Raw genomic sequence first — 25,961 nt, 5'->3', positions numbered from 1 at the left:
AGCTGACCAGAGGAATCCCATTATGAATAGAGTTAATCAAAATTTAACCACGTTTCCAGTCTCAGATTAGTATTGCTTACGCTGTTGCAAGATCAGTGGTAGTAGGCATGAGCCTATAAATCAACTACACTACTGGCCATTAAAATTGCTACACCAAGAAGAAACGCGGATGATAAACGGGTATTCATTGAACAAATATATTGTACTAGAACTGACATGTGATTACATTTTCAAGCAATTTGTGCGCATAGATCCTGAGAAATCAGTACCCAGAACAACCACCTCTGGCCGTAATAACGGCCTTGATACGCCTGGGCATTGAGTCAAACAGAGCTTGGATGGCGTGTACAGGTACAGCTGCCCATGCAGCTTCAACACGATACCACAGTTCATCAAGAGTAGTGACTGGGGTATTGGTACGAGCCAGTTGCTCGGCCACCATTGACCAGACGTTTTCAATTGGTGAGAGATCTGGAGAATGTGCTGGCCAGGGTAGCAGTCGAACATTTTCTGTATCCTGAAAGGTCCGTACAGGACCTGCAACATGCGCTCGTGCATTATCCTGCTGAAATGTAGAGTTTCGCAGGGATCGAATGAAGGGTAGAGCCACGGGTCGTAACACATCTTAAATGTAACGTCCACTGTTCAAAGTGCCGTCAATGCGAACAAGATGTGACCGAGACGTGTAACCAATGGCACCCCATACCATCACGCCGGGTGATTCGCCAGTATGGCGATGACGAATACACGCTTCCAATGAGCGTTCAGCGCGATGTCGCCAAACACGGATGCGACCATCATGATGCTGTAAACAGAACCCGGTTTCATCCGAAAAAATGACGTTTAGCCATTCGTGCACCCAGGTTCGTCGTTAAGTAGACCATCACAGGCGCTCCTGTCTGTGATGCAGTGCCAAGGGTAACAGCAGCCACGGTCTCCAAGCTGATAGTCCATGCTGCTGCAAACGTCGTCGAACTGTTCGTGCAGATGGTTGTTGTTTTGCAAACTTCCCCATCTGGTGACTCAGGGATCGAGATGTGGCTGCATGATCCGTTACAGCCATGCGGATAAGATGCCTGTCATCTCGACTGCTAGTGATACGAGGCCGTTGGGATCCAGCACGGCGTTCCGTATTACCCTCCCGAACCCACCGGTTCCATATTCTGCTAACAGTCATTGGATCTCGACCAACGAGAGCGGCAATGCCGCGATACGATAAACCGCAATCGCGATAGGCTACAATCCGACCTTTATCAAAGTCGGAAACGTGATGGTACGCATTTCTCCTCCTTACACGATGGATCACAACAACGTTTCACCAGGCAACGCCGGTCAACTACTGTTTGTGTATGAGAAATCGGTTGGAAACTTTCCTCATGTCAGCACGTTGTAGGTGTCGCCACCAGCCCAAACCTTGTGTGAATGCTCTGAAAAGCTAATCATTTGCATATCACAGCATCTTCTTCCTGTCGGTTAAATTTCGCGTCTGTAGCACGTCATCTTCGTGTTGTAGTAATTTTAATGGCCAGCAGTGTTATTAGAAAAGGCTATGAATTTAGGGTGCTTATTTATATACTAAAATCACTTTTCCCCCACCCAACTGAAACAGCCGTGTAGTCCAAAGTTGTGGGCAAGCAATTTCTTACTTTTTGTAACAAGATTGGCTGGCATTTCTGTGGTTTTATCAAGTATATAAATGATTTAATTAGTTTCTATCTGTTACTTGTCTGTGGACTCCTCCTGTTCTCTTCATTAATAAAATTAATTTACTCGTCAAAAGAATTCCCTGCTGTAAGGAAAGTAGTCCGATGTCTCCACGGTCCAGGGATCACACGATTTATAAGGGAAGATAATTTTAATCTTATGGTAGGGGAAATGGCAGGCAGAACTCCTCGCTTCTCTCATTTCAATTTGAAATCACAACATATACAAGTCAAAAAGTCATGCAAGTAATTTACCACTCGTGCACTGATACATAAAATGATAGACGTCTGTAAGAGACCCGTTAGAGGTTGAATATAATGACTATTGCAGGATCTTAATTTCCACCATCACAAACGATTTTACCGGAAAGCTCGCAAAATTGACAATAATAAGTAGAATACAACAATTACTGAACTTCTTGGCATTACATATTTTTATGACCTCTCGCAATACGAAGTTATTTATAATTTTACAATATAATACAGTTTAAAATCCAAACTAATTTTATGGAACATTACCTTACTAGTAGTTACGAGACTAACGAAAGCTTTTATTTAATTTCACTACAATCGCGGGACTAAACAAAGGAAGGTTAATTATCAATGCCCCATTGATGACGAAATCATTAGGGACAGCAAATATGCCGAATCTTTTCCAGAAGAACTATCCGGGAAGTTATTCATGGAATACTGATTAAATGTATGTCTGAATCGCCGTATGTGAATCTCAACCACAGCCATTTCGAGTGAGTAATACTATCATCAGAGAGCATAAAATGAAAGTTGTAGTTGTGGAACCTTTAACGTTACGTGGATATTAAAATAGTTAGAGGTCTGACTCAGTTAACCAAGTAAGGCTAACGAAATCATCCGTGCCATGTTCAAAGGAACCATCTCTCCATTTGCCTGAAGCGGCGGAGGTAAACCACGGCAAACATCAAGTGGGACGGCTGAACAGGGATTGCAACTCACCTTCTGCTCTTTTCACTGTAACACTGTCGATTTCCAATTTCTTTTGTTAATCCTATTTTTTCACAATTACTTTGCCGGAGATAACGAAATTAAGACACTACAACCATAAAAGAGATAGGTATTGAACTATGGTGAAAGTCATGAAAACTGCTTTAAATATAAAGTCTGGTAAAAATAAAATTACAGAAAAGCTACAGCGAGAGAGGCTGGAGTACAGCATCTAGAAACTGAAGTGGTAATAAATCCAGCAACAGTGGGTTAATGTAGCGACCAAATTGCACGACCGAGTGCATTCAGTAACGGAATGGACAGACTGCTAATAATGCCACATAACATTTCAGAGAGATAACATCAGAAGCTAACAGGAAAATCAATGAATTTCTTATTGCCAGGCTGTCAGTTCCTCTTAAAGCCTCACAGTTTTGTCTAAATAGTTGCTACAAACAAAAATTTTACGGTCTTTCCCTGTTACCAGATCAGGTAAAATAATTTCCGTGATTTCAGTATCTCGTAAGGATTTCTTTGTTTCGCATTTGGTTGTTCCTAGCGGCCATTACCTTTATGTGTCAATCGCTGTTGTTATTTTCTGTTCAGATATGCAGAACAAGGCAATTAAAAATGGCCCAGACGAGTGGAAGCACCTGATCTGTCAGTGTGCAATTACCTTTTTTGGGGAGCCCTCAAGTCTAAGGTGTATCGCAACAACCCTCATAGTCTTCAAGAAAAGCAGCAGAATATTTCGGATGAGACTGCAGCAATTCCACCTTCAGCAACTTGCTGACCGGGGCTCAGAGATGCTAAGAGATGATTGGTGGTCACTTTCAACATCTGCTGCAGTTAGTACTGTATTTCGTTTCCCGTGCTGTGTTTCTTTGTACCCTGGAACTCTGCTCTCCCGGCCACTTTTATTTGCTCCATACTATGTATGAACACCAGACTTTTGTCCTTGTCATTCTGCCGTTGTGTGTTAATCGCAGGTGCACTGTATTGTTTGTCTGCAGGATGGTGTTACTTTTTCTATCTCATATAGCCGTTACTTTTTGTGGATGCACTGCCTTCAAATTTTTATTTTCTTCTTTTTTATTTACTTTTTATTAATTGTGCTTTCTTAGGGGTGTGTGTGTGTGTGTGTGTGTGTGTGTGTGTGTGTGTGTGTGCGTGTGTGTGTGTGTGTGTGTGTAGCCTTTGCTGTATGTTAAACACTACCTCGATCACGTAATTCAATAAATAATGTATATAATTTTCAAAATCAATCTTCCACTCTGAAGTGGGGTGAAATCTTCATCAGGTTACCTTCCATTCAGAAGGCTGTGGCACGCAGCGACTGTTATATTGAATTGTAAATAATAGATCTCAGCTATCAGTTGTCCTTTTTAAATTTTATTGACAGATCTAAAATTCAGCTAGAAACTAGCCATTCTCAAAGCACTATCATTTTTGATCAACGCATGTAATGCCTGTTGGTCGGGCTTCATCCACAGTTCATTGAATACTACCAAGTACTAACTTTTATTTTGAAGATGTATGGAAACAAGGCCTTTGATGAGTAAAACATGAGGAAAACAGCCTTTTATAAGTTCGTAGTGTATTCAATTAAAACAAAATGAACACTGTAGCTACCACCAGCACAAAACGAAAAATTCATTCACAACAGTCGAGGTCACTACACATAGCTTCCACGGTCAGAATTCATTACCAACGTTTGTGTGTTGTGCCCAATGGAGCATCATCCTACTCTGTACGTTTCGTACGACATTTCCTAATACATTGCCGCTTTTCGACGGCAAAGTCTTCTTTTTCACCTAAACACAAAGTGTTAGTAAGCACTGGATTATTTTTAAATAGGTCCATAATTTGGCCTCCTAGTTCGCTGAGCTTAACCGCCAATATTTCCCGTACATGGGCACATTTAATGATATTAGTGTATTAAACACCCACCGACACCGTGCAGACATTACATGAGTTTGCGTGTACTACGCGTGTTAACAACTATATATGCAACCATATGTGTTAGAACTAGTTTGTGATTCTTTGAGAGGGATGGCTAAAGAATGTGTTAGAACGAGTCGTGACCACATTGACGACCACGTATGGTGTCTGTCGTAGGACAGAATGTCTAATTCTAATACAGGTGTATGTTTCCGGCACCGGCCGGAGTGACCGAGCGGTTCTAGGCGCTACAGTCGGGAACCGCGTGACCGCTACGGTCGCAGGTTCGAATCCTGCCTCGGGCATGGATGTGTGTGATGTCCTTAGGTTAGTTAGGTTTAAGTAGTTCTAAGGTATAGGGGACTGATGACCTCAGAAGTTAAGTCCCATAGTGCTCAGAGCCATTTGAACCATTTGTGTTTCCGGACATACGTGATGTGTCTAAAAGTTTCGCTACATGGCGTCATATCTGAACGGCAGCTTGGCGCATGTGTGCGTGCATGTGCATGGGTCTTCAGAGACTTGAGGAGAATCGTTACACAGCATGCACTGGATAGGACTGGCTTTGTAAACAGACTGCAACCAGTTGAACGTAGTTAGTGTGAGAGGAAGAGTGACAGAGCAATGGAGCAACGTGTAAACACTAAGTTCTGCTACAAATTGGTGAAGACTGCAACGGAGACATAAAATGTTGGTACAGGAGTACGTGAGGGAATCCATGAGCAGAAAATATGTTTACGAATGATTTAAACAATTCCGTGAAGGGAAGCAAACAACTGAGGATGAGCCACATTCAGGTCCGCCATCGACAAGCAGAACGCCAGAAAAGATCGAGAGAGAGCGACAAAAGCTGGCACAAGATCGGCGACGGGCTCTCAGAATGATTGCGGTGGAATTTGGCATTACCAAGGACACGGTGCACACCATCGACCGCGATGATTTGGGTAAGCGGAAGATCTGCTTCCGATTTGTTCAAAATGGTTCAAATCGCTCTGACCACTATGGAACTTAACATCTGAGCTCAGCAGTCCCCTAGAACTTAGAACTACTTAAACCTAACTAACCTAAGGACATCACACACATCCATGCCCGAGGCAGGATTCGAACCTGCGACGTAGCGGTCGCGCGGTTCCAGACTACACACATGCGCCAAGCTGCCGTTCAGATATGACGCCATTTAGCGAACGTTTTAGACACATCACGTATGTCCGGAAACATAAATGGTTCAAATGGCTCTGAGCGCTATGGGACTTAACTTCTGAGGTCATCAGTCCCCTATACCTTACAACTACTTAAACCTAACTAACCTAAGGACATCACACACATCCATGCCCGAGGCAGGATTCGAACCAGGGACTGTAGCGGTCGCGCGGTTCCAGACTGAAGCGCCTAGAACCGCTCGGCCACAACGGCCGGCTCCCGATATGTACCGCACAAGCTCACAGACGAGCAGAAGCCAAACGGATGGAAGCTTCTGGTGATTTCATTTCCATCTGTGACCAGGATCCATTGCTTCTGAACACCGTCGCCACGGGAGATGAGACCTTGTGCTATCAGTTCGGTCCGGAGTGAAAACGGCAATCGATGTCATGGTGTTCACTGTCTTCCCCGCGGACAAAAAAAAAATGGCGAAAACACTTCTGATCGCCTTCTTCGACAACAACGGCACCATCCGCAAGGAATTTGTTCCTGCAGGTGAATCCATTAATGCTGCATCTTACAAGTCGCTTTTGAACCGATTGCTGCAGCGTATCCGGCGTGTTTGGCTAGGACTGGGAAATGGATGTTCCTCCATGACAATCCCCCTGCACACGGTGCTATCCGTTTGCGCCAGTTCCTGGCGCAGAAGATGGTAACTGTTATCGAACACCGTCCTTACTCCCCTGCTCTGGCTCTTGCGGACTTCTTTCTGTTTCCTCGCTTGAAGGCGGCCATGAAAGGTAAACGTTGTGCGGACGTGAATACCATCAAAGATCGTGTGGCAGCCGTTCTGCGATCGATTTCGCGGGAGGCCTTTGCTGACAGTTTCCAGACGCTGTACGAACGTTGTCAACAGGTTGTTGTAGCGGGTGGTGACTATTTATTTTGAAGGGCAATAAAGACCATTGTTTGTGTCTTTTGTTTTGTTTGTTGTCTGATAGCACTCACCGAACATTTTTGACACACCACGTATCTGTGTAGGATATTTTCCCCGCAAGCATAGGGGACACTTCTTTTAATATCCTGTTTATTCCTTCTCCGTCTGTCTCTCTGTAGTAATACAAATATTATTCCTTGACGTCTTAGTGCAGTCATATGACTGACGTACGCTCTGTGATTAAAAATATCAGGACAGCTATTAGTCGGAGTTAATATGCAGTGTGTTGACAGTTTCAAATCATGAGGTCTCGCTGGGGACGTTCTCAGTGTGGTGTAGGAATGTATATGGGGGCAATTCTGCCTCAAGAGCCGAAATCAGAGAAGGTAACGGTGTTGGACGCTGGGGTCTAACTCATCCCGAAGATGTTCTACCGTGTTCAGGTCGGGATTCTCGACAGGCCAGTCCATTACAGGAATGTTATTGTCCACAGACTTTTGTCTCACAGATGCTGTTTTGTAACAGGGAGCATCATCATACTGATACAGTCATCTATTCGAAACCTTTCCTGTACGGCACGCAGTACACAATGCTGCAAAATGTGTCCACGGCCTTTCGCATTCAGCCTTTTCTTAAGCGCAAAAAGGAGGCCACACACTAGCCACGAAAGAAACCCCTATACGGTAACACCACCTTGTAAGGTGCCTCTTACGTGAGGAAGACATTTCTATCGGTTTTAATAAATTATTGTCTCTCATTGACGTACTCACGATAGTTAGGAAGTGCTGTAGTTCGTAGCCGGCCAGGAGTCGGAGAGCATTTCGCACGCTGGCTGGCTAGGTGACGAAGCGACCATATGTGGCGCGTAGTGGGGTGACGCTCGGCGCTGGACCGTAGCGACAAGCGTCATCCTGGGAAATATACATGACGGGAAGTACCGCCATCTTGGTGCCAAAGTCACCGATTTTGTTTATTTATATTTAATAATTAAAGTCATTTATGGCAACATGAACACTAGGAGGAACCTCTGGATGTTTAAAACTGTTTATCATAATTTTGCCTCGTTAAAATACACACCCGTTCATTAACAAATGCATGTCTTAGTAAGTACGAACTTGATCGGAAATCCACGAACTATGACGAAACTAGTAAGAGATACGGACTGTGTGCCAAAGTCGGCAGTCGGCGTTAAGAGCTCTTCCTGTCTTGTTCGATGGTAGCCATGCTCTGGGTTACGAGTAGTTTGTGACATGAGTGTTTCATTATTGATCTAATAGGAATAAAAGTGATATTACGGCATTCTGAATGTTAATTTCGAGTAAATAGATACCCCAAAGTTGACAGACGGCAATTTCAGATAATTAGCTTCCACCGACAGAGACATCCAATGCTCCAATGAAGAATCAGCACTTACGAGAGCTGCACCGCGCACAGGTAGAAGGAAATTCGCCGACACGACCCACCAAGGCGGATCAAGAAAGGTCCGACTTACACTCGCAAATTCCGGGTGGAAATGGCGACCAGTCATACTGTACGTCACATATACCACCCTCTACGGACTCGCGGCTGTGTAACAACAGTATCAGTTTAGAAGCGAGGGGATCTTGCAACCTCCTCCGTACTTGACTGTTTGCACTGCATAGAATGATGGATAACCTCCTTCTGGCATTCGCCAAACCCAAACCGTTCAGTCAGTTTTCCACAGTATGTAGCTTGATTTATCACTCCAAATCGCCAGTTTTCAGCCAACTACTGTTCATACCTGAAGTAGGGCTTAGCAAAATGTGTGGCTAATGAAGAGCTGCTTGACCATTGTATCCCATTCTTTTTTTTAACTCCCTACCCACAGTCATTGCGCTAACTGGACTGCTGGTAGCACTATGAAACTCACGACTGAGTCCTTCAGCTGATTTCGTGCTATTTTTTTATAAGTGCTTTCCGTAATGCTCGACAGTTCGTGTCAGTCAGTATGTGAAGTCTACCTGGTCTCGGTTTATCTGTATTTGTTCCTTCGCATTGTCACTCACAATTAGAATAGTCGACTTGAGCAGCCTAAGAAACGCAGAAATGTGTCTGACGGATTTGTTAACATGACTTCCTATTACTAGTCCACTTTCGAAGTCACTAAACTCTGCTGAACGACCCGTTCTGCTGTTACTGCTTCCCTATTGACAACACACTATTCCCCGTCTTCTTTCATACTGGTGGATCCAACTCACCTGATACCTGGCGGTCAGTTCCGTGTTACACACGGGTGTCCCGATATTTTTGATCAGGTAGTGTATGTCTTTCTGCCCATTCTCTCAGCTGAGCAGTACTGCTTAAGACAAGTTGTGGTGCTTGTCGCCCCTCTCCGGCGTCTGCAGTTTTTCCTGACACATTTGAGGGTTTTCCTCTGTGTCCATTCCCCTGAGTTTAGCACTGTTCCCTGTTGAATTCTTCATGTGCTCTTTGACGTCGCCTATCAACGCTAGACTTACTGTTAAGCGAGAAACAATTCCTCGCCAATCCTCCTATTCATAAGGACAAACTTTCGGTACTTTGTCTGGGTACTCCCACCTGGGTCTCATCTCTGGGTACTTTGGTCGCTCACGGGATTTTATCAAAAGGGAAGCTTTCCAGAGATCAAAGTACAATGAGCAGAAAAAAGTCATGGCATACCTCCTAATATCATGTGGGACCTTCTTTTGGCCTTCATAGTGCAGTAACTCAACATGGCATGGACTCAACAAGTCGTTGAGATATTGAGCCATGCTGTGTCTACAGACGTCCATAATACCGAAAATCTTGCCTCTGCAGGGTTTTGTGCACGATGTTGTCCCATACTGTTCTATGGGATTCATGTCTGGCGTTATGGGTGGTCGGATCATTCGTTCAAACTGTCCAGAACGTTCTTCAAACCAATCATGAACAGTTGTGGGCCGGTGACATGCCGCATTGTCTTCCACCAAAACTCCATCTATTAATGGCTGCGAATGGTCTCCAACTAGGCGAACGTAACCATTTCCAGTCAATTTTTAGTTCGTCCGGATCAGAGGGTCCAGCCCATTCCACCTAAACACAGTGTAAACTATTATGGAGCTACCACCAGATGCGTAGTGCCTTGTTGACAACACGAACAACGTGGGTTCGTAGGGTTGAAACGTCCCCTTTTGAACAATTATACAAGACTGTGCTGAACTGACACTCAATATTTTTAGCCCAACGCAATCTGACTTTCAAAAATCCCTACAAAAAATTGGCCCTGACTAACATTAACCTATGTGTTTCACAAATCGCTTACCTCACAAAAATCTTGGTTACTCGAACTACTGCAATATAACTAGCGCCACTACTGCCAGCTAAATAAAAGATTCAAACTACGGAAGGCACTAACTACTGATAGGCATAGTTAGCAAATGAAAGATTTTGATAGAGAACAAATGATGTATTTACCTTAATAGTCATAATATATATAGCAGTTCATAACATCCAGTCTTACAGATTTCAAAACTCCGCCATCTCTCTCCCCACATCCACCACTGCTGGCAGCTCACCTCCAACTGCGCAACGCTACGCGCTGTTAACATCCAGCTGCCGCTGCCCCACACTACAATGGCAGACAACAATGCAAACTAGCCACAGACTGCACACAGCACACATCAACTTCACACATGAGCATTAAAACAAAACAGAATAAATAATGTCTAAGCATATTTACAAGGTTAATAACACATTATCAGAAAAATTCTACAACATAAATCTTATTAGCTAGACACATACAGACAGGAAAAACACAAATTCACATAGTGTAATAACACAAAAATACAGGACAGGGTTTGTTTTCAGTGTGACATTTGGTACCGCAGTCCACCCCAAAACTTCATTCCATATATATTTCCTCTTATTTCAACATATGTTTCCACCAAAAAAATTCTATCCAAGCATGCTTTCTGTATTGATATGTTCACACATTTCTTACCTCATTATTTATTTTCCATTATCTTACCTCATCATTTATTTCCAAGAAAATCCTACCTAAACCTGTTGTCCCTAAACCCTACTTTTTTGGTTCATGTCCTCTGTCAAAATACTTTTTTGGCCAAACCATTTTCTTATAGCTTCTCAATGCATTTCTTCCAATTCATCATAGTTAGTTTCTTATATAGTCTACCCCCTCTTAAGCTAACTTAAATCTACTGAGCTCAGATGCTAAACTAAGGGACGAGGCAATGCAGCAGCACAAAACAATTAACACAAACAGCAATGACGAAAAATTCAAATTGGCAAAGTAAGCAACAATATTACAACTAATATAAGGCAATGAGCAGCAAACAAGAAAAATAAATCAGTAGTAAACTGGCTTAGCAGAGTATCACAAAGTCAAATTCAGTAACACTATGCCTGGCAAACAGCAGCAGGAAATGAAATAACTTGTATCTAAACATGACATAGCTCAAGCAGAAAAAAATATTACACTAAAGACAACAATGCAGACAAGGGAAATGTATATTCACATCGTAATGTCTATGTAATTAAAGTGGTACACCACAAAAACTAATTCTACAAAAAATTACCAAGTACTTGAAAAGAAAATTATATATGCCGTTACTGTTATTAGTCCCTTCTTATTGTTCCTTCCATTCCAAGAGCTCCTTTTTCGAAGAATGTGGATCAGAAAATAATTATTTAATAGATCTGTTGACAGAAAGTGTTCACATTAGCAAATGCATTTAAGTTTATTTTATAAAACCAATGCTGCAACACAGCTGGAAAACAGATATCAAATGAAATAAGCAATTATGCAAATGAAAGCATAAAAACATCATTCAATAGCTATGTGGCATTTCGTAAGTCAGTAGCTCTCAACTCTCGTAGAAAGACACTTGTCATAATCAGGTTTGCAGATGTAAGAATATTTCCCATCAATTCATAAGCATTTCAGTAAGTAGCAGAAAGTACGATATGTTTCCAAGTAATGAGTGTGTCGTATTTGCGGTGCTTTCTACAAAGGAATGTCAATAGCGAGGATAATGGCCTCCCTTTTTTTTTCTACCTGTGCCTCTGAAAAGGCACACACTAATGGCTTTTTCTCCAGGCGTCTGACACAGCTGGGTGCCCACGACGCATTACGTGCAGGTGGTCACTTAACTTTCTTACGGAAATATTTATGACAGCAGTTTCCGCTACAGTGACAGTCTCATATAAAAATATTTCACAGGTCAAGAATTTGCGTTACAAATCTGTAGAAACAAAATCCTGTAAATATAACAGTGTCCAAAAAATTTTCGTCAGCATTGTGGTACATTCACGCATTTACACACACTTCATAACTCTTAAAGTACGATTCTTGGTTTCCAACATCCTTTTTCACAAGTCAGAGTCCGTAACCACTACTCATTACTCATTATCTTATTACACATATACATATTCGTCGACACTTCTTCAATATTTGATCATAATAAATACGTATCATAATAAACATTCCTCAACAACATAATACACATCGTCGTCGTAATAACATCATAACACCTCAGTCAAATCTCAAAAACGTCGTAGCTTTCTGCAATAATTTCAAACCCTAAAAAAATATTCTCTGCTCATTTCAATAGTGTCATCTACCTCAAACGTACATTAAAAATCATAATGTCATACCAAATACATCATTCAAGCTCTCATAGAATCACAATGGTTCTGAAAAAATATGAGAAGTTCACAAAGTACATACAAAATACTATTTCATAAGTGTGAAGTTATCCAACTGTGTAATTACGTAAACATCTGTCACTGACATAGTAAAAAAAATGTTTCTCTCTCTGTTAAATGATCTGATAGCTGTGTAATTTATGTGTTAGAGAAATATGGTACCGATGTGTAAAGTTGTATAAGCAAATACCATATTAGCTAGGGCTCCTTGTGCTTGCCAAACACATGGTACACAAAGTAAGCGTGCACCCCCCTGAGGATTAATGTAATTATACCCTCAGGTGTTATAGATTACATCAATGGAATGAAATGTATCACAGAAAATCTTTGTATCATTGTACTTCAAATATCTTTAAAAATAAATGTTTTAAGTGCAAAATTAATCACACAAATACGTGTATTGTAGCGCTAAACTGTGCGTCATGTTGTAAGATAATCTCTGTGGAAGTCTCGTAGTTATCGTCCTCCGAAAGCTAAGTTCTGCAGAAGTCAATGTACTCACCTCATGATAAACAAAAGTGAAATGCTTTGTGTATAGATATCGTAGTTATTACGCTTATTGTTGTGATGAAGAAAGTACTGTACTGCAACATATTGTTGTGCTACGGAAAAGGCTGTCTCATTGTAGCTATACCACAAAAGTTACTACTAAAACATGTTTTATTTTCCAGAATAATACATAAAAACTGTGCAGATATAAAACAGATACACCGCAAAAGCAACAATGTAAATTGTTTCACACATTAGTAGCGTCGTGATATAGTCGTGTAGCTGTAAAATAAACTAACCACTGCGTCATCTGGTATCTCTCAGAAAGCACTTTAAATCCATAAGGTATTTTCAAGTAAACCAAAATGTTGCAGTAAAATCTCATTAGCAGTATGTGTTCTAAGTATGTAAGCCTTATAGTCGTTGCATAATCGTGCAACTAACAAGCAAGGATGTACACACACAATAACACTGTGATGTCTGTTCACTATAACAATGCACTCGTAATTTCTGTTCAAATCAGTTCTTTTGGTTCTTGACTGGATATATAACTTTAAAATATTTTTGCATGTTAACAGTTTCTCAGTGTGACAAATTGTACTAGTGGCGTGAAGTGAAAAGTTTTATGGCAAAGGCTAAGTTAAAAAGCAGATTATCTTTCAATACACGGTTTTACATGTGAAACGTGGTGCAATCATTTACTCTTCCTAGTACGGAGTGTTTCAACTTCACAGCAATTATCATGTTGTATACGTCGGTAAGGAATGCCAAAATTTTTGTCAAGGTTAGCGTCCATGTTATTTTTCTCTAAGCCAGCCGGCGCACGTGGCTGCCTGCGGTGTGAGTCATTGTCTGTCTCTTTGTTGGCGTGCGTCGTTATTGGGATTTGGAGACCTAACTTCTACGAATTCACCTTGTCGAGAGTGCCCTGCTCTGTTTGAATCCCGCCAGTTCTGATGAAATTCAGGTCTGTCGTTTTGTCGGTACTTTATGTAGTTTCTTAATTGTCGGTCATGTGGTGGAGAATTTCTCCCAGAATCATAACTGCGTGCTGGTCCGTTGCGTCTAAAGTTATTCTGTCTCCCTTGATAATATTTATTTTGGTTCCCATATTGTCTGTTTCTCTGATTGTCTCTGTGATAGTCATTACCGGGAGAGGTGATCTTTCCCTGTAGTTATTACTACTCTGCCAACGGTTGTCATACGGGTGGTGTCTGTTTTGGTCACGATTTGTGTTGTAAGAATAGCCTTGTCGTGTCCAGTTATTATTTCTTTCATTGTAGAATTGCGACGGATGTGACCTGTAATTGTTGTGTTCCTGTTTTCGCGTTCCGCGATTATCAGTGACAATTTCTAATTCTTGTCAGAGTCCCTGAAAAGCTTCAATGTCGTCTTTGCAACGTCCTGCCAAAATAATATTTCTTAAATGTTCAGACAATTTCATTAAGCAAATGCGGATGAGTTCTGAAGGGCTGTATGGGTTTGAAAGATATTGATTCTTGTGCAACATGTCTTCAAAATATTTGACATGACTGGAAAATTCAGATTGTTCAAAGTGTTTCATCATCATGATGCTATGTTTTACTCGGTCTTGTGTAGCTTGAGACCAATATGCTGAGAGGAAGGCATGATAAAATTCTCCTTCACTGTGACAATCATGAATGACCGATCGCATTCTTACAGCTGGTTCATTCTCTAATTAGCCACACATAAATTCTAACCTGTGCTCCAATGACCAGTTGGGAGGAAAACAATGAGAGAATTGATGAAGCCACGCTTGTGGATGAATATCGTTGCCAGAATTCTTAAATGTTTTGAGTTTATGTGTAGTAATGAACAGCTTATAGTCAAAATCATCATTTCGGCGAGTAGCATGTCGGTCATTGTTACATCGTTTCGGCGGTTCCATCTCAAAATTCGGTGTACCTTGCCAGTTTCTTTCGTAATTTCCGAAGTGCCCTGTGTTATTATTTTGTGGCTGTTCCGTATTTCTATGTCCTGTATTGGAGCGCGAATGTCCTCCAAAATACATAATTCTTGTATTTCCTATGTCAGCTGGTCTTGTACTTCCCGGATTTCTCTTTGGTGTTGCGTATTAATTTGATTCTGATTTTCTTTGAATTTCCTAATTTGTTCGCACTCTTCTGTGTCATTAAAGACTACCGGTTTTGTGTCATTCAGATTATCATCTACCTTCGTAGATAAATTATTTAGCTGATCCGAAAGTTCAACTACTTTCTCTGATAATGAACTAATTTCCTCCATGTGTCTTTCTACTGTGTCCTTTACGTTTTCCTGAGTTTTTGCAAGTTGCGTAACCGAATCGGTAGATGCAACTGAGTCAATTTTAGCTTGCGAGGTCTCATGATTTTCATGAACAATAATTTGCAGTTCTTTTATGGCTGCTTCGTGGTTCTGTAATGCATTTTCATGCCGCGAAAAAATAGGTTGAAAATGCTCACAAATTTGTGTTTTTACGTCGTTACAAACTTTTTGACATTTCGATTCGATTTTATGTAACTCAGTAGTTAAATCTTCACGTGTTTCTTCAAGCGTGGTGTGAAGATTTTGTTCCATTGCGTCTAATTGTTGCTGTGTTTGTCTCTGGTGTTGTTCCATTGTGTCTAACTTTTGAAGCTTTTGTCCCATTTGTTGCATTAATTGTAATAACAATGCACTGGTGTCTGAAACATGTTCCTCAGTGCTTTTCGGCAGTGAATTTGCACCGGCAACATTCACATTTTGACAAGCGGAAAATGTGTGTTGACTCATTTGAGAAAACGGTGAGAACCCAAAACCTGAATCTACAGTATTTGCAATATTGTGTTCTGTCATTCCCGATTCCTGAGGCGAGCTGTTGCCGACCGATCGATCGATAATGCTTCTCTGTTCACTACCTGTTTCACTGTCTACACCATTATTTGACGCCCGCTCCATTTCCCTATGCACAGTTACCAAATTACTACTTTGAATGTCTGTTAATTCATTACACAGCGGTGCTGGTAAGCTACGCTCGTCGTCACTATTATTTCTCAGTTTACTTTGGAGCCAAGTGTTACGTTTTTCACACGCCATTATTGTCACAATATTTCACTCGACAACACAGAAAAGCACAATTTGAAGAGCAAAATAAGAAAACACATTAACATAGCACTGAAAATGATATGTAGTTAATTGTAAGCGCAGCTGCAAAATACTTGGTGCAAATCTACATGCATGCCACACCTGTTTTACTGTACAACAATGAAAGACTGCAACTACAAAGGAGATTCTCTCTACAATTACGCGCTAGCAATAAACAAAATCTACACTAATTACACAAACTACACGAAAGAATCAGAAGATTCCAGTGAGGTATCCTCGGCTAAGGGTCGACATATGAAACGTCCCCTTTTGAACAATTATACAAGACTGTGCTTAAACTGACACTCAATATTTTTAGCGCAACGCAATCTGACTTCCAAAAATCCCTACAAAAAAATGGCCCTGACTAACATTAACCTATGCGTTTCACAAATCGCTTACCTCACAAATATCTTGGTTACTCGAACTACTGCAATAGAGCGAGCGCCACTACTGCCAGCTAAATAAAAGATTCAAACTACGGAAGGCACTAACTACTGATAGGCATAGTTAGCAAATGAAAGATTTTGATAGAGAACAAATGATGTATTTACCTTAATAGTCATAATATATATAGCAGTTCATGACATCCAGTCTTACAAATTTCAATACTCCGCTATCTCTCTCCCCACATCCACCACTGCTGGCGGCTCACCTCCACATGCGCAACGCTACTCGCTGTTAACATCCAGCTGCCGCTGCCCCACACTACAATGGCAGACAACAATGCAAACTAGCCACAGACTACACACAGCACAGCCAGAGATTTTCATACAGAGCGCTACGTAACGTTGCCAGTAAGAAAACACAAACAGCCTACTTACAGGGTCTCCATCACACTCGAACCGTACCATCGGCTCTTATCAACTCTGAGTAGTCTAGGGTCCAAGCAATGTCATCTCGAGCCCAGAAGAGGAGCTGCATGCAATGTCCTGCTGTTGACAAAGGCACTCGCATCAGTCATCTGTTGCCGTAGCCCATTAACATTTCCCAACAGAGTCCTAACGGATAGGTTAGTCGTGCTACCATATCGATTTCTGCTTATCTGTTAGCACTGACAACACTATGCAAACACCGCTGCTCTCGGTCGTTAAGTGAAGACCGTTGTCAGTGGTGAAGTAATGCCTGAATTTTGATGTTCTCGACATTCGCTTCACACATTGGATCCAGTAATATTGAATTCCCTAACGGAGGAGGAGGAGGAGATTAGTGTTTAACGCCCCGTCGACAACGAGGCCATTGGAGCGCAAGCTCGGGTGAGGGAAGGATGGGTATGGAAATCGACCGTGCTCTTTCAAAGGAACCGTCTCGGCATTTGCCTGAAGCGATTTAGGGAAATCACGGAAAACCTAAGTCAGGATGGCCGGAGACGGGATTGAACCGTCGTCTTCCCGAATGCGAGTCCAGTGTGCTAACCACTGCGCCACCTCGTTCGGTGAATTCCCTAACGATTCCGAAAGGGAATGTCCAATGCGTCTAGCTATAATACCATTCTAATTTAAAATCTGCTAATTCGCTTCGTGCGCGAAAATCGAGTAAGAAAACATTTCACATGAACCACGTGAGTATAAGAAGCTGCGCCATGCACTGCCGTTATATACACTACTGGCCATTAAAATTGCTACACCAAGAAGAAATGCAGATGATAAGCGGGTATTCATTGGATAAATATATTATACTAGAACTGACATGTGATTACATTTTCAAGCAGTTTGGGTGCATAGATCCTGAGAAATCAGTACCCAGAACAACCACCTCTGGCCGTAATAACGGCCTTCATACGCCTGGGCATTGAGTCAAACAGAGCTTGGATGGCGTGTACAGCTACAGCTGCCCATGTAGCTTCAACACGATACCACAGTTCATCAAGAGTAGTGACTGGGTTATTGGTACGAGCCAGTTACTCGGCCACCATTGACCAGACGTTTTCAATTGGTGAGAGATCTGGAGAATGTGCCGGCCAGGGTAGCAGTCGAACATTTTCTGTATCCAAAAAGGCCGGTACAGGACCTGCAACATGCGGTCGGGCATTATCCTGCTGAAATGTAGCGTTTCACATGGATCGAATGAAGGGTAGAGCCACTGGTGGTAACACATCTTAAATGTAACGTCCACTGTCCAAAGTGCCGTCAATGTGAACAAGAGGTGACCGAGACGTGTAACCAATGGCACCCCATACCATCACGCCGAGTGGTACACCAGTTTGGCGATGTTGAATACACACTTCTAATGAGCGTTCACCGCGATGTCGCCAAACACGGATGGGACCATTATGATGCTGTAAACAGAACCTGGATTCATCCGAAAAGTGACGTTTGCCATTCGTGCACCCAGGTTCGTCGTTAAGTACACCATCGCAGGCGCTCCTGTCTGTGATGCAGCGTCAAGGGTAACCGCAGCCATGGTCTCCCAGCTGATAGTCCATGCTGCTGCAAACGTCGTCGAACTGTTCGTGCAGATGATTGTTGTTTTGTAAACGTCCCCATCTGTTGACTCAAGGATCGAGACGCGGCTGCACGATGCGTTACAGCCATGCGGATAAGATGCCTGTCATCTCGACTTCTAGTGATACGAGGCCGTTGGGATCCAGCACGGTGTTCCGTATTACCCTCCTGAACCCACCAATTCCATATTCTGCTAACAGTCATTGGATCTCGACCAACGCGAGTAGCAGTGTTGCTATAGCATAAACCGTAATCGCGATAGCCTACAATCCGATCTTTATCAAAGTCGGAAACGTGATAGTACGCACTTCTGCTACTTACACGAGGCATCACAACAACGTTTCACCGGGCAACTCCGGTCAACTGCTGTTTGTGTATGAGAAATCGGTTGGAAACATTCCTCATGTCAGCACGTTGTAGGTGTCGCCACCGGCGCCAACCTTTTGTGAATGTTCTGAAAAGTTAATCATTTGCATATCACAGCATCATGTTCCTGTCGGTTAAATTTCGCATCTATAGCACGTCATCTTCGTGGTGTAGCAATTTTAATGGTCGGCAGTGTACCCTGTGCACGCGACGCTGCCTCCATCTGCATATGTGAATATCGCTATCTCCAGTCACCACAGTGTACGACCCGTCTAATGAGGTGCCGTCCAGCACACGGAGGTACCTCTGCTAGTGCGACCTGAGGCGTGCAGCAAGTGGCGGCTGCCAGCGCAGGTGCGGGCGGCGCGGCGCGTGCTCGGCCGGCCATGCGGACGCAGACGGCGCTGCCCGCAGCCCATTGTTCGGCTGGGTCGCCTGCGATCGACCCGCCGGCCGCCCACCGCCAGCGCGCACGCAGGTGCCATGTTGGACGCCGGCAGCTGGCCCCGCGTCCCTCTGCCAGCGCAGTGACACATCGGGAGAGGCGGGCTGTAGAAATCTCTGCGGTCAATGCATCGAGATCTTATATCGCGCTAACCAATGTGGCAGATTTAAGTGGCACCATTGTTGCAATTTTGGAACATGTTGCTGCATTTTGCCCCTTTATAGCTGAGACGCTTCCAGTTTCATTCTCACACCTTTACCAGAGTTTTGTAAGAAGTAATAAATTCCCCACTAGAATACGACATTATGTTTCTGCTTGACTGATTGCTCCCTTGGACGTGCATATAAACAAAGGGTGTCTTTCCTAAGACCGGGCTGAAATAACCGTTTACATCACAAAAATATATTAATGATCGGTTCCCACTTCATGTAGAAGTCATCTTCAGAAAATCTGGCTACTGCTGGTGGCTCCTCAGCTGCTCTGCTGCTCAAGCGGCAACACGATTGGTTACGAGTACTGCGATCCAGATTCTTGTTTCAACCCAGTTGCTGAGAATTCTTCCGGGTTGTTATGGCCGTAGTCGATGGAACTATTCCTGACCTTTCGTCCAAAGCTACCTTGGACATCTTTGGAGGTGCTCCTGGCTGTGCTGAGTCTTGCTGACTGATTAGTCGGACGTCGAAGAACGGCCTAAATACCGTGGAAATTGGGCGTGGTCTGGATTTCACGTGATAGTAGAGATAAACCTTGTCAAGGATAAAATATAACTATCGATCCTAGGACCTCAAAGATAAAACCTTGGCATCGATTCTGTAGCGCCACTGTCCACATATCTCTGATTTTCATGGCTCTTTCTATTCTGTTAAAATTATCCCCATGTTTATATATTTCGATGGCTTCTCTACATAGCCGTGGATAGTAGTTCATCATAGTACATAAAACTTCAGTTTCCGAAATATTCGCTACCCGATCACCCGATTGAAGAGCGTGTTCCGACACAGCTGACTTGTCTGCTTTCCCTAGTCGGCAAATACTTTTATGTTCCTTCAACCGTGTATTCACACTTGCTGGCGGAACATGCTCATCAATCGGGTGACCACGTAGTGATATTTTCGGAAACTGAAGTATTATGTACTATGACGAACTATTATCCACGGCTATAGACGGAAGCCATCGAAATATATAAACAAGGGGGTAGGGTTGGGTTGGGTTGTTTGGGGAAGGAGACCAGACAGCGAGGTCATCGGTCTCATTGGATTAGGTAAGGACGGGGAAGGAATTAGGCCGTGCCCTTTGAAAAGAACCGTCCCGGCATTTGACTGGAGCGATTTAGGGAAGTCACGGAAAACCTAAATCAGGATGGTCGGACGCGGGATTGAACCGTCGTCCTTCCGAATGCGAGTCCAGTGTCTAACCACTGCGCCACCTCGCTCGGTCAAACATGGGGATAATTTTATCAGGAAAGAAGAAGCCATAAAACTCAGCGATATCTGGACAGTGGCGCTACAGAATCAATGAGAAGTTTTTACCTTTGACGTACTACGATCGATAGTTATCTTTTATCCTTGACAAGGTTTAGCTCTGCTATCACGTGAAATACAGACCACGCTCACTTTCCACGGTATTTAGGCCGTTCTTCGACGTCCGAATCGTCAGTCAGCAAGACTAAGCACAACCAGGAGCACCTCCGAAGGTGTCCAACGTAGCTTCGGACGAAACGTCAGGGATAGAAGAGTTACATGGACCACGGCCATGCAACCCGGAAGAATTCTCTGCTACTGAAACATCCGGTCGTGAAAACCTTCATTGTATGATTAACCCAATTGAATAACCAGATCGCTGTTAGTTCTCTGATCCAAGATGTTCAAATTTATTATCACTCCTAAGAGACCCAGCGAGAGGGTGCAGTGGTTAGCACACCAGTCTTGAATTCGGGAAGACGACCGTTCAAACCCGCGTCCAGCCATTCTCATTCAGCTTTTCCGTAATGTCTTTTCCGTGATTTCCCTAAAGCGCTTCAGACAAATGCCAGGATGGTTCCTGTGAATGGGCACGGACGACTTCCTACCCCATCCTTTCCTAATCCGATGGGAGCGATGACCTCATTGTTTGGTCCCCTCCCCCAAATCAACAGACAAAGTTCCTAAGAGTCGTCATCAGTATTTTTCCTGATGTTTCAGCAGATATTTGCAACTTCTTTTTCGCGTTATGTAGCTGCAGTCAGTCCAAACAAATAGAGCTCATCAAGTCCTTCATGCGACGTCCAGTGTTGACAAAAGCTCCGGTTTGTTTCCCGTTGCAAACAAAATTATGTCTACAACGGAATCTTGCATTCCCTTCGAGAGAGCTCTTCCGGATTAGTCTACAGTGATATTCGTTTTATCGATATGTGCCAACAGTGACTATAGAAGTCGAAGAATAACCAGTACTCTAGCAACGACAGCAGCGCCCTGTCCCGCGCTGACTCCTAACCCCAACCTCGCAACGCTACTAAGTCACTGCTCTAATGCTGTTTATTCTTCGATATTTGCTGCCCCTGTCAATACATATCAATAAAAAGAATATCGCACTACACTAATTTGAGAACGCTCTGTCGAAGGTCAGTTAAAATCCCGATTTAAAGATAATTTTATTTGTAATAGAAAACGTCCCAACGATTTCTATTGGCAGTGGACTTCGCATGAAAGATATGACGAGTAGGAATTATTTGGACTGACGCCAGCTATACGTTCCAAAACTGAAATAGCAGGTATCTGCCGAAACACCTGAGAAAACGCGGCTGACGACTCTCAGAGAGATAGCCGGTGTATCCGAGAGGGGACAAGAGAATGATAACAATATGAATAGTCACTTTTAACATAAGTGGTTTGGCGAGTTTGAGTACATATAGTGCCTCAAAAAGTATATATACAAAGCTCATTGAGTGTCAAACCATTAATAAGTATGCATTCATTGCTTTTAGGTACATTATGTTGATACCTAAGTTCAAAATGTTCAAATGTGTGTGAATTCCTAAGGGACCAAACTGCTAAGGTCATCGGTCCCTACACTTACACACTACTTAAACTAACTTCTGCTAAGAACGACACACACACACATACACACACACATGACCGAGGGAGAACACAAACCTACGGCGGGAGGGGATACCTAAGCGATAAGCATATTTCGTTAGTATGTGGTACAAATACCGGGTGATCAAAAATTCAGTATAAATCTGAAAACTTAATAAACCACGGAATAATGTAGATAGAGAGGTAAAAATTGACACACATGCTTGGAATGACATGGGGTTTTATTAGAACAAAAAAAAAAAAAAACGAAGTATTGCTAGACGCGTGAAAGATTTCTTGCGCGCGTCGTTTGGTGACGATCGTGTGCTGAGCCGCCACTTTAGTCATGCTTGGCCTCCCAGGTCCCCAGACCTCAGTCCGTGCGATTATTGGCTTTCGGGTTACCTGAAGTCGTAAGTGTATCGTGATCGACGGACATCTCTAGGGATGCTGAAAGACAACATCCGACACCAATGCCTTACGATAACTCCGGATGCTTTAGGGTGCTATTCACAACATTATTCCTCGGCTACAGCTATTGTTGAGGAATGATGGTGGACGCAGTGACCATTTCCTGTAAAGAACATCATCTTTGCATTGTCTTACTTCGTTACGCTAATTATTGCTATTCTGATCAGATGAAGCGCCATCTGTCGGACATTTTTTGAACTTTTGTATTTTTTTGGTTCTAATAAAACCCCATGTCATTCCAAGCATGTGTGTCAATTTGTAACTCACTATCGACATTATTCAGTGATTTATTCAGTTTTCAAATTTATACTGACTTTTTGATCACCCGGTATATTTTATTGTTATTAATGCGAACGCCACCATTTAGATTCACGAATCTAAAATTAGATCCTTCTCAAGATTAAATCCAGAATATGTGAAAAGTCATTTGCACAATTTCGCCGAAAGCGAAATTAAAGAAGTCAGAACGGAAAGAAAACCTATTAGCACAGTAACAAAAATAATCAGCAGACCATGTCAAATTAACTCTCCTCGAAGTAGGGAAGCAAGAATAAGTCTAAAAAAAAACACGGTACTTCCCGATCACGCACGTCGGTGCTCAGGAAGCGGCTCAGTGGGATCTCAGACATTCATTGCTGTAGATCTCCATCGAGTTAAGAGTTCGCATCCCTAGATTAAAGTAGGTGACAATCCCCCCCCCCCCCCCATTTTACCGCCCTTCTCTGCGAATGCCAGTGGTAGCGCCTGTCTACTACGAAGGAAGGAGCTACATAGCACGCATAGCAAGACTAACAACTACTCCAGCATGCCCCTAAACATACTATGGAAATCAAATACCTTCTCAAAAGTTTCTCGAATGTTTGGAGATTTTACCCTCAAATGCTAGAGCTCTGTGGCTAATCGTAATTATCGAAACCTTCCACACTGTTAAGTAATATAAAATCAAACTGACTCCTTCAGCCTTATTCGAGGTGTGTAGTGTTCAAATGAAGGTCCACATATATTTGAGCTCTCGCTTCCCACGCCCGGGTTCCCGGGTTCGATTCCCGGCGGGGTCAGGGATTTTCTCTGCCTCCTGATGACTGGGTGATGTGTGATGTACTTAGGTTAGTTAGCTTTAAGTAGTTCTAAGATCTAGGGGACTGATGACCATAGATGTTAAGTCCCATAGTGCTCAGAGCCATTTGAACGATATGTTTGAGCATGTAAATGATTACCATTCGGAACTGTGTGATAAGTCTGTATCACCACAATAATCTCTACGAGTAACATTCATTTACAATAAATTTCTGTTAAGTATGTAGATCATTAACTAAACATCAAATGTCCGCTTTCCTGTAGCACACGAACAATTCATAGTTTAAGAAACCGTGAATATTCTGTGGCAGTTATAACAGTTCTGCTGCTTAATTTTTCTAGCTTATTTTGATTAACGCAATAATCTGAAGGATGTGTTGGCAGGGCTTCAGTTTTCCATCAAATTCATTCTATTTCAACAGAATAAAGGATTTTACTAAAAAATGTTGGGTTTGGTGATTCATTAAATCCCGTGTGTTATGAAATTTTTTTAGTTTTGTCAGTTATCGCTTATTTCATCTGTGGCAGCGTTTTCTTAACGTCTAAAACTAGCGTCGTACAGAGCCTATATTATAATGGAAAACCAAGTTCTAATTTTAGTTAGCATTCCTGGTTAATCTTATTAGATATGAGTCCCACATGCTTGAGCATTATTTGGGGAATGGACGCACAAATATTTTTAAAATTTGCTCCGTAGAAGCTGCTTTCAAAACCTGGAAATAGTTTTCTTTTCAGTTTTTGTCTCCCATTTTGTCTTGGGTAGCACTTTTTAATCTCGAAGTCTCTGTCCCCATAGTAATCTCAACTGTTTTAATATGCGATACACATGTTTGAAAACTTTCGAAATTCTTATAAAACATCGCTACCAAATCCATTTTGAACATTTCCGCTGTGAAGGCTTCGATTATAAACGGTGCAGACCGTGCTCGGCGCCGTTATCTTGCAACTAACATATCGATCAGCTGACTAGTTTCGAGATCAATTTGTGACGGACTTCTTATCACAGCGGTAAAGTCTTGTGCAGCCATTAGTTGCACCGAAAGATATGCAAAAGTAAGTAACATTTAGTCCCACAGGTAAAGATGTTTTAATAATAAAAAAAGAAGGCATTTTCTTAAAGTTAGGGTGTATGTTGTTCCACAGATCCAAAAGTCGATGAATAAGGAATATTTTGAAAAACTTGATGTTAATATCTAATACAACCCAAGAGTTTCTCTTCAGCAACGTTTTCTAGTATATTATCCTTTTTATCTTGATATCGTTTTGATTTTTGATATCTGTACTGGATTAAACAAAAGTCGTACAACATAAATGCTTATTTTGTGGGAAAATCGGGCATTGCTATTAGAAATCAATGTCATTTCTCATAAAAGCAAAATACGCTGAAGTGACATCAGTCATGGGATAGCGATATGCATATATACAGATGGCGGTAGCATCGCGTACACAAGGTACAAAAGTGCATTTGATTGGCCGAGCTGTCATTTGAACTGAGGTGATAGATGTCAAAAGGTTTCCGCCGTGATTATGGCCACACGACAGGAGTTAAATGACTCTGAAAGCGGATTGGTACTTGGAGCTGGACGCATGGGACATTCCATTTCGGGAATCGTTAGGGAATTCAATATTCGGGGATCCATTCCGTCAACAGTGTGCCGAGAATACAAGTTCGGACATCACCTCTCACCACGGACAACTCAGTGGCTTTCACACAGTGTCGGACGTTCCATGCGGCTTTTCGCGGATGATGCTGTAGTATACAGAGAAGTTGCAGCATTAGAAAATTGTAGCGAAATGCAGGAAGATCTGCAGCGGATAGGCACTTGGTGCAGGGAGTGGCAACTGACTCTTAACATAGACAAATGTAATGTATTGCGAATACATAGAAAGAAGGATCCTTTATTGTATGATTATATGATAGCGGAACAAACACTGGTAGCAGTTACTTCTGTAAAATATCTGGGAGTATGCGTGCGGAACGATTTGAAGCGGAATGATCATATAAAATTAATTGTTGGTAAGGCGGGTACCAGGTTGAGATTCATTGGGAGAGTGCTTAGAAAATGTAGTCCATCAACAAAGGAGGTGGCTTACAAAACTCTCGTTCGACCTATACTTGAGTATTGC

The sequence above is a fragment of the Schistocerca serialis genome, chromosome 1, assembly GCF_023864345.2.
Source record: "Schistocerca serialis cubense isolate TAMUIC-IGC-003099 chromosome 1, iqSchSeri2.2, whole genome shotgun sequence".
Taxonomy (NCBI): Eukaryota; Metazoa; Arthropoda; class Insecta; order Orthoptera; family Acrididae; genus Schistocerca; species Schistocerca serialis.
This window is presented reverse-complemented; position numbering follows the sequence as displayed.